The sequence below is a fragment of the Eutrema salsugineum genome, unplaced genomic scaffold, assembly GCF_000478725.1.
Source record: "Eutrema salsugineum unplaced genomic scaffold, Eutsalg1_0 scaffold_4, whole genome shotgun sequence".
Classification (NCBI taxonomy): Eukaryota; Viridiplantae; Streptophyta; class Magnoliopsida; order Brassicales; family Brassicaceae; genus Eutrema; species Eutrema salsugineum.
In genome coordinates, this window is record NW_006256686.1 from 13,350,442 (window position 1) to 13,358,816 (window position 8,375).

The 8,375-nt window shown below is 39.8% G+C and overlaps 1 non-coding gene across 1 annotated transcript; it reads right to left on the minus strand.

Annotated features, from left to right (window-relative positions):
- Window positions 1-465: 465 nt before the first annotated feature.
- On the minus strand, window positions 466-573 carry LOC112084969. The gene has a single exon (XR_002898615.1). It is a non-coding gene; the product is annotated as a small nucleolar RNA R71 (small nucleolar RNA).
- Window positions 574-8,375: the final 7,802 nt, after the last annotated feature.

Sequence of the window (8,375 nt, forward strand, 5' to 3'; positions counted from 1 at the left end):
ATCGTGTGGATGGTAATCCAAGCGATGATGACCTGACTAATGATGGGTTTGAAGAACCGATCTATGATGACAATGAGCTAATCGGATCGGCAAAACATGAAGATGATGATGAACTAATTGGAAGTTTCGATTCACTCGAAAAGTTCGTGGGAGATCGAAGCGCTATTCAACCAGCCTTACCAGAGGATGGCAAAACCAAAATTAAGGTACTCTATATCCATTTAGTTCAACAAAATCAATTTCATGGTTATTCATCCAAACACCCGATGGACTATATCGAGATGTTCGAAGAATTATGTGCAACCATTACAGCAAATGGGGTTACCACAAGTGTAGTCTTTTCCCATTCTCTTTAAGAGACAATGCCAGCAAATGGGTAAAATCTTTGCAACCTGCTTCACTAAAAACGTAGGCAGCGTGTAGAAAGGCTTTCCTAAATCGTTTTTACACTAGAAATCGTTCTAATCTCTTAAAGAACAAGATAAGAAATTTTAAACAAAAAGAAGATGAAGATCTTTTAGATACTTGGGAAATATTTAGGGAATACCAAAGAGATTGTCCACATCACGGATATACTGACGAATACCTGATGGGTATCTTCTATCGAGGCATTACTCCAGAGTTACAACACTCTTTCGACACAGCAAGTAATGGAGACTTCTCAACAAGATCTGTAGAGGATGCTCATGTTTTCATCAACAATTTCGCAAACAGCATCCGTAATCAAGCAACCTTTGGTAATTCTGCACTACCCGAGAAGAAAGAAGAGATTTTGGAAGTCATGAAGTGTCTCCATCACATAATAGGTCAACTTGGATTGCAACAACCAAACAGGGCACACAATACGTGTAACTTTGATGGTTGAGACAACCTAATGGATTCTTAGGATCAAGGGATGGTGAACAATGCAGAAATCTATCAAATTCAAGATTTTCCCTTCGTTTCTGATCACTGCGGGTCCATTCTTCCGGACCGTGGGAAAATACACTTTCACCATGGTCGTGATGATGCTGACCGCGGCCAAGAGCCATTCTACCACGGTCGCGTGGCATACGACCGCGGGAAACCATCTTCCGAACCAATCTAGGCTGTTCAAGCTAATTCCAATCCATATTCTAGTTTTCCCTCTTCTGAAAATCTGAACAAAAAAAATCTAGAGCTTGAAAAATCTAGGTCTCAAGAAATTAGTGATCTTAGATCTGAACTAAAAACGATGCAAGAAGATTTCAATGAAAAATTTTCGACCCTCCTTAGCCTGATAATCAAATCTAATTCTAAAAACATAGAGAATTCCGAGGAGAAGCCAAGTGCAAAATTCTTTCGAAAGCTCAAGCGAAGCAGATCCCTCCGATCATGTGAAAGCTATCACGCTTAGGAGTGAATTAGCTTACAAAGAGCCTGAATTTCCTAAAGATCCCGAAGATGCAGAAAAGGGTAAGGAAAAGGAGAAAGAAAGAGAAAAAGTCACAATTGAAGATGTTGAAAGAGAAGTGGTAGGAGAGAAGGATGGAGAAAAAGTAAGAGAAGAACATCCCGGGAAATCCTCGGAAATGACCCGATCCCTCCTCCACCAACTCGTGTCTATAAACCTAAACCTAAACCTCCATATCCTAGAGCCTTAAAAGCCCTGAAGAAGGAGAAAGAAAAATCTAAGCTGAAAGAGCTAATCAATCAACTAAATGTGAGATTACCTTTCGTGGAAGCTTGTGCTCTGATTCCCGCATTAAGAAATTACATGAAGGGTATTCTAACTAATTCAAGAGGCGTTATGATGATAACCCATGAATGTAGTTCTATCCTGCAAAGCCAAATCCCTGAAAAGAAAAACGATTCTGGAAGCTTCGTATTTTCCTGCACTATCAACAATAAGGCTTTTGAGCGTTCTCTCTGTGATTTGGGATCTACCATAAACATGATGCCTCTTTTAGTAGCAAAACGTTTAGGACACTACACTTTCCAGCCCACAAAAATTTATTTAGTATTAGCTGATCGTTCTGTTAGACAACCCGTAGGAATCTTAATAGATGTTCCCGTCAAAATCAAAAAATGTTCCATACCAACTGACTTCGTAGTTCTAGAACTAGAAAGAGAACCTAAGGATCCCCTATTATTGGACGACCATTCCTATCTACAGCCGGAGCTATAATCAATGTTCCTGAAGGAAAAATTGACCTTCATCTAGCCAGCCTAGTTATGCAATTTGACATGAACAAAAGTTTTGATAAACCGACTTTGGATGGCAAAATTTGTTGGATTGATGAGTTAGACGGAATTATTGAGATATACTTCTAGACGACCCTTTAAGTGTCACGCTTTCACCCACAAAAGATGAACGCAATTTCCTTGAAGAAATTTCAAGTGAGTGCGCGCGTATGCTTGATAAATCCGAAACTTATAGGAGACCTCTGAACTATCTAGATCTTAAGAACTAAACAAACATTCCTTCACCTCCTAAAGACACTGCTGCAGCAATTAATGATCCTTGGAGCGAGCTTAAAGCCCTTAAAGTCGAGCTTAAACCTCTTTCCATCAGACTTAAGTATGCTTTCCTTGGACCAAATTCAACTTATCCTGTCATTATAAACTCTGGTTTGACAGAAGAAGAAACCACAATGCTGTTGACTGAGCTGAGAAAGCATAGAAAAGCCTTAAGATATTCACTTGATGACATACCTGGAATTTCTCCAGATCTTTGTATGCACAAGATTAATCTAGAGGATAATGCTAAAAACCCAATCGAAAGTCAAAGGAGACTGAACCCTAATCTCATGGATGTTGTCAAGAAGGAGAATATGAAGCTTTTAGAAGCTGCAATAATCTTTCCTATCTCAGATAGCACTTCGGTTAGCCCAGTTCATGTTGTCCCAAAAAAAGGAGGAGTCACTGTCATTAAAAATGATAAAGATGAGATGATCGCTACAAGAACAGTCATTGGACATCGTATGTGCATCGATTACCGGAAACTGAACTCAGCAACTAGGAAAGATCATTTTCCACTTCCCTTCATAGATCAAATGCTAGAAAGGTTAGCTAATCATCCCTACTATTGCTTTCTTGATGGATACTCTGGATTTTTCCAAATTCCTATTCGCCCTGAGGATCAAGAAAAAACGACATTCACCTGTCTATATGGCACATTTGCTTATCGACGTATGCCTTTTGGATTGTATAATGCACCTGCTACCTTCCAGCGATGCATGATGTCGATCTTCACAGATTTTATTGAAGATTTCATATAAGTATTCATGGATGATTTCTCGGTCTACGGATCTTCTTTTGAAAAATGCCTAGCCAACCTTGGTAAAATTCTGCAAAGATGTGAAGATAACCACTTAGTATTAAATTGGGAAAAATGTCACTTCATGGTACGAGACGAAATCGTGCTTGGGCACAGGATTTCGGGAAAAGGAATTGAAGTTGACAAGGCAAAAATTGAAGTCATGACAAGCCTACAACCTCCCACAAACGTAAAAGGAATTCGTAGTTTTTTAGGACACGCAGGATTCTATAGGCGTTTCATAAAATATTTTTCTCAAATAGCTAGACCTATTACGCATTTGCTTTGCAAGGAAACGAACTTGAGTTCGATGATGAGTGCTTAGCTGCATTTCATAAGATCAAAGAAGCCCTTGTTTCTGCTTTAGTCGTGCAAGCACCAGATTGGGAACTCCCATTCGAAATCATGTGCGATGCAAGTGACTATGCAGTCGGAGCAGTGCTTGGCCAACAAAAATATAAGAAACTGCACGTAATCTGTTACGCAAGCAGAACTCAATGCAATTATGAAACTACAGATAAAGAACTTCTAGCTGTCGTATTGAGAAATTCTGTTCTTATCTCGTAGGATCTAAGGTTATAGTTCATACTGATCATGCTGCAATCAAATATTTGATATCTAAGAAAGATCCTAAACCGAGGTTGATAAGATGGATCCTCCTACTGCAAGAATTCGAAATTCGAGATCGGAAAGGAGTAGATAATGGAGTTGCAGACCATCTTTCACGAATTCGAGTTGAAGAAAGATTGCCCTTAAATGATAGTTTGCCAGAAGAAAACATCTATGCAATAGAAAAGCCTTAGGATATTCACTTGATGACATACCTGGAATGTCTCCAGATGTTTGTATACACAAGATTAATCTAGAGGATAATGCTAAAAACTCAATCGAAAGTCAAAGGAGACTGAACCCTAATCTCATGCATGGATGTTGTCAAGAAGGAGATTATGAAGCTTTTAGAAGCTGGAATAATATTTCCTATCTCAGATAGCACTTGGGTTAGCCCAGTTCATGTTGTCCCGAAGAAAAGAGGAGTCACTGTCATTAAAAACGATAAAGATGAGATGATCGCTACAAGAACAGTAATTGGACATCATATGTGCATCGATTACCGGAAACTGAATGCAGCAACTAGGAAAGATCATTTTCCACTTCCATTCATAGATCAAATGCTAGAAAGGTTAGCTAGTCATCCATACTATTGCTTCCTTGATGGATACTCCAGATTTTTCGAAATTCCTTGCACGGAGGATCAAGAAAAAACGATATTCACTTGTCCATATGGTACGTTCGCTTACCGACGAATGCCTTTTGGATTGTGTAATGTACCTGCTACCTTCCAGCGGTGCATGAGGTCGATCTTCACAGACTTTATCGAAGATTTCATGGAATTATTCATGGACGATTTCTCCGTCTATGGATCTTCTTTTGAAAAATGCCTAGGCAACCTTGATAAATTTCTGCAAAGATATGAAGATAAGCACTTAGTATTAAATTGGAAAAAAATGTCACTTCATGGTACTAGACGGAATCATGCTTGGGCACAGAATTTTGGGAAAAGGAATTGAAGTTGACAAAGCTAAAATTGAAGTCATGACAAGCCTACAACCACCCACAAACGTAAAAGGCATCCGTAGTTTCTTAGGACACGCAGGATTCTATAGGCGCTTCATAAAATATTTTTCTCAAATAGCTAGACCTCTTACGCGTTTGCTTTGCAAGGAAAAGAACTTTGAGTTCGATGATGAGTGCTTAGCCGCGTTTCATAAGATCAAAGAAGTTATTGTCTCTGCTCCAATCGTGCAAGCACCTGATTGGGAAATCCCATTCAAAATCATGTGCGATGCAAGTGACTATGCAGTCGGAGCAGTTCTTGGCCAACGAAAAGATAAGAAACTGCACATAATCTACTACACAAGCAGAACTCTTGACGAAGCTCAATGCAATTATGAAACTACAGATAAAGAACTTCTAGCTGTCATATTGAGAAATTCTGTTCTTATTTCGTAGGATCTAAGGTTATAGTTCATACTGGTCATGCTGCAATCAAGTATTTGATGTCTAAGAAAGACGCTAAACCGAGGTTGATAAGATGGATCCTCCTACTGCAAGAATTCGACATCATAATTCGAGATTGGAAAGGCGCAAATAATAGAGTTGCAGACCATCTTTCACGAATTTGAGTTGAAGAAAGATTGCCCTTAAATGATAGTCTGCCAGAAGAAAACATCTATGCAATAGATACAACCCCCACCAATGCCAATGCAGCACCACTACGTCAACTCATGCGAAGATCAGATGCTTTTAACACCCCATGTTTTAGGCACATAGCGAATTACCTAGCAGCTGATGTAGAACCACCGCAATCTTTCGGTTATAGGAAGAAAAAGTTTCTGAAAGACGTAAGACATTACTTTTGGGATGAACCCTATCTCTATAAGAGATGTGCTGATGGGTTATTCCGAAGATGCGTGGCTGAAGAAGAGATGGAAGGAATTTTATTCGGAAGCCATAGCTCGTCTTATGCAGGACAGAACTGATAACACCGGATTTTGACCATTTTTATGGATCATTTTAATATCTTTTACAGGTGTTTTTACTCCATTTTCAAAGGTTTTCAAAGGATTTCTATGTTTCCGGATTTTAAAAGACTTTTCAGGTAATTTGGGATAAAGAGGCATAAAATGGAACAAAAAGACTCTTTTGGATAAATGCAGACCGTCAGAACTCTCATGGAGAGACGAAGACCTTCTCACCGTCTGATCACCCTCAAAATTGGACAACTTATAGAAGAATCAACCAGCTTTCAAATGCACTTGGTTTGGAGACATTCCAACGGTTGGATCTCAAGATATTCCATTAGTCCCGAAGCCACGCGGAGTCGGCCAGCAGCTCACGCGACCGCGGCCAACAAGCTATTTGCCGCGGTCAGAAGCTTCCCGACCGCGGGAAACAAGCCAATTGTCGCGGTCACAGCACTCCCGACCGCGGCATTCAAACTCTGACTTAAAGCCCACTTATCTGAATCCCAAAGTCATTCCCAGCCTCAATTCCGGAACCATAGAGACCATGGAGTATTGGAGACTATAAATACATGTCATTTAGGTCGTTTTTAGGAGAGCTTTTGATACTTTACAGAAACCCTTTTCCTTTAGCCATTTTTATGAGATTTTTGTAGAAGATTGTTCAAGTCCGAGTTCTTCAATAGAGAAGCTTTCTTTATCTCTTTTCTTTTCTGTTTTTCATTACTTTTATTAAAACCAATGATGATGTCGAACTCAGCCATGTCTGAGTAGATCCCGAGTTGGGCTTAGGGTTCCCGAAAGGGGCTCTCATAATCGATTAAGACATCTAGGTTTATAGATCTGGGATTTCGACCTGTTCTCTGTTTATTCTTGTTCTTATTGCATGTATGCTTGATTGATCACCTAGTATCTGATCTAGATAGTTAGTGTTGCGAAACTTTTCATTAAGTATCAGCCCTAGAATGAAACAGGCGATTTTTCCGTAGGAGTGGAAACCTACCTGCGGCGAGATCGTGAGTATTGACGAGTCTTATGCAGCTCTTGCGTTCTCTCCCTTCTAGGGCCAGAGTGGAAACCTACTGGTCAGGGTTGCGAGAAACAGTTGGTTATGATCACGACAGTGACGTAGTCATACCGCCGTACTCTAGCTCTAGAACCCATATATTGTTATCCGTCAATCCCAATCTATCTACCTTAATGTTAAAACCGATTATGATCCCTTAGAGTTCACAAAAGCTCAGCGTTTTAGCCATATTTTACAATTCCATCGATTTTTACTTGCTTTCTTAGACCTGCATTTCAATTTCCTTAGTTCGTTATTTACTTGCTTTATTTACCTTTCATGCGATATTTTACTTGCCTTATTTTTGTTTAGTTCGATATTTTACTTGTTCTACTGCCTTTCATTCGATTTCTTTACTTGCCTTTTAGGATAGATTTATTTGCTTTATTTTCTTTTAGTTTAATTCAAGAAAAACAACCAACCTTTAAAACCAATTTAGTCTAGACATAAAGTTAAAAACCGTAGAAGAATACCAGGCACACAAATCTCTGTGGATTTGATCCCTAAATACTACAACAGATTAGCTGTGCACTTGCGGCTTTCTTTTGTTTTGTTAAGGGTAAAACTTGTTCCCTCACGTAGTTGACACACTCAGCACCGCATCAAGTTTTTGGCGCCGTTGCCGGGGATTTGTTTCGCTGCCTTTTGCTATTTTTCTTGTTTTAACTTCTGTTCTAGACACCTGATCTTTAGTTCTTTCTTAAAGTTTTTCTGAAATATCTTTCCCTTCTTTTGCCTTTCTCTGAATTGCATGAATACCAGGCGTAGACCTGCAGGAGACATTCCAATTCTAGACGAGATAGACAGACACGAAAGAGAACTTCGAAGACTTAGACGAACGCAAGGAATGGCCAACGACGACCAGCCTGGAGATCCTATTAATCGAAATTTAAATATGGACCAAGATGGGTCCGAACATGGAGAAAACGAAGAGAATGATCACATAGAAGGTGATCATGCTCGACAAGATGGAGAGGAGGATGAGGTTCTTCCAAGAAACCACCAGAACCGAGAGAGAGAAGGACGTGAAGACCTTGATCCACCCATCAATGTAGCCGATGGTGACCACCCAGCAATGCAGCTGAATGAACGCATTCACCGCCCCATTCCGCAAGCAAATCAACACCGAAGACAAGCCAGGAACCATCGCATAGCTGATTTTGATGCACCTACTCAAAATTTTCAGAATCGATCTGCGATTCAAGTACCATTTCCAAACCGGAATGAGTTTGAAGTCAAGCCTCAAATCATCTCATTGGTGAAGCAAAACCAATTTCATGGAGTTCCTTCTGAGCACCCAATGGACCATATCGAGCTTTTTGAAGAAATTTGCAGCATGATGAGAACAAACCAAATTCCACCTGACTATCTAAAGTGTAAGTTGTTCCCTTTTTCATTAGCAGATAAATCTCACTGTTGGTTGAAGTCTTTGCCTGCAGGATCGATTACTAATTGGGAAGAATGTAGAAATGCTTTCTTGAACCACATCTACACTAAGTCAAGGTCGAAC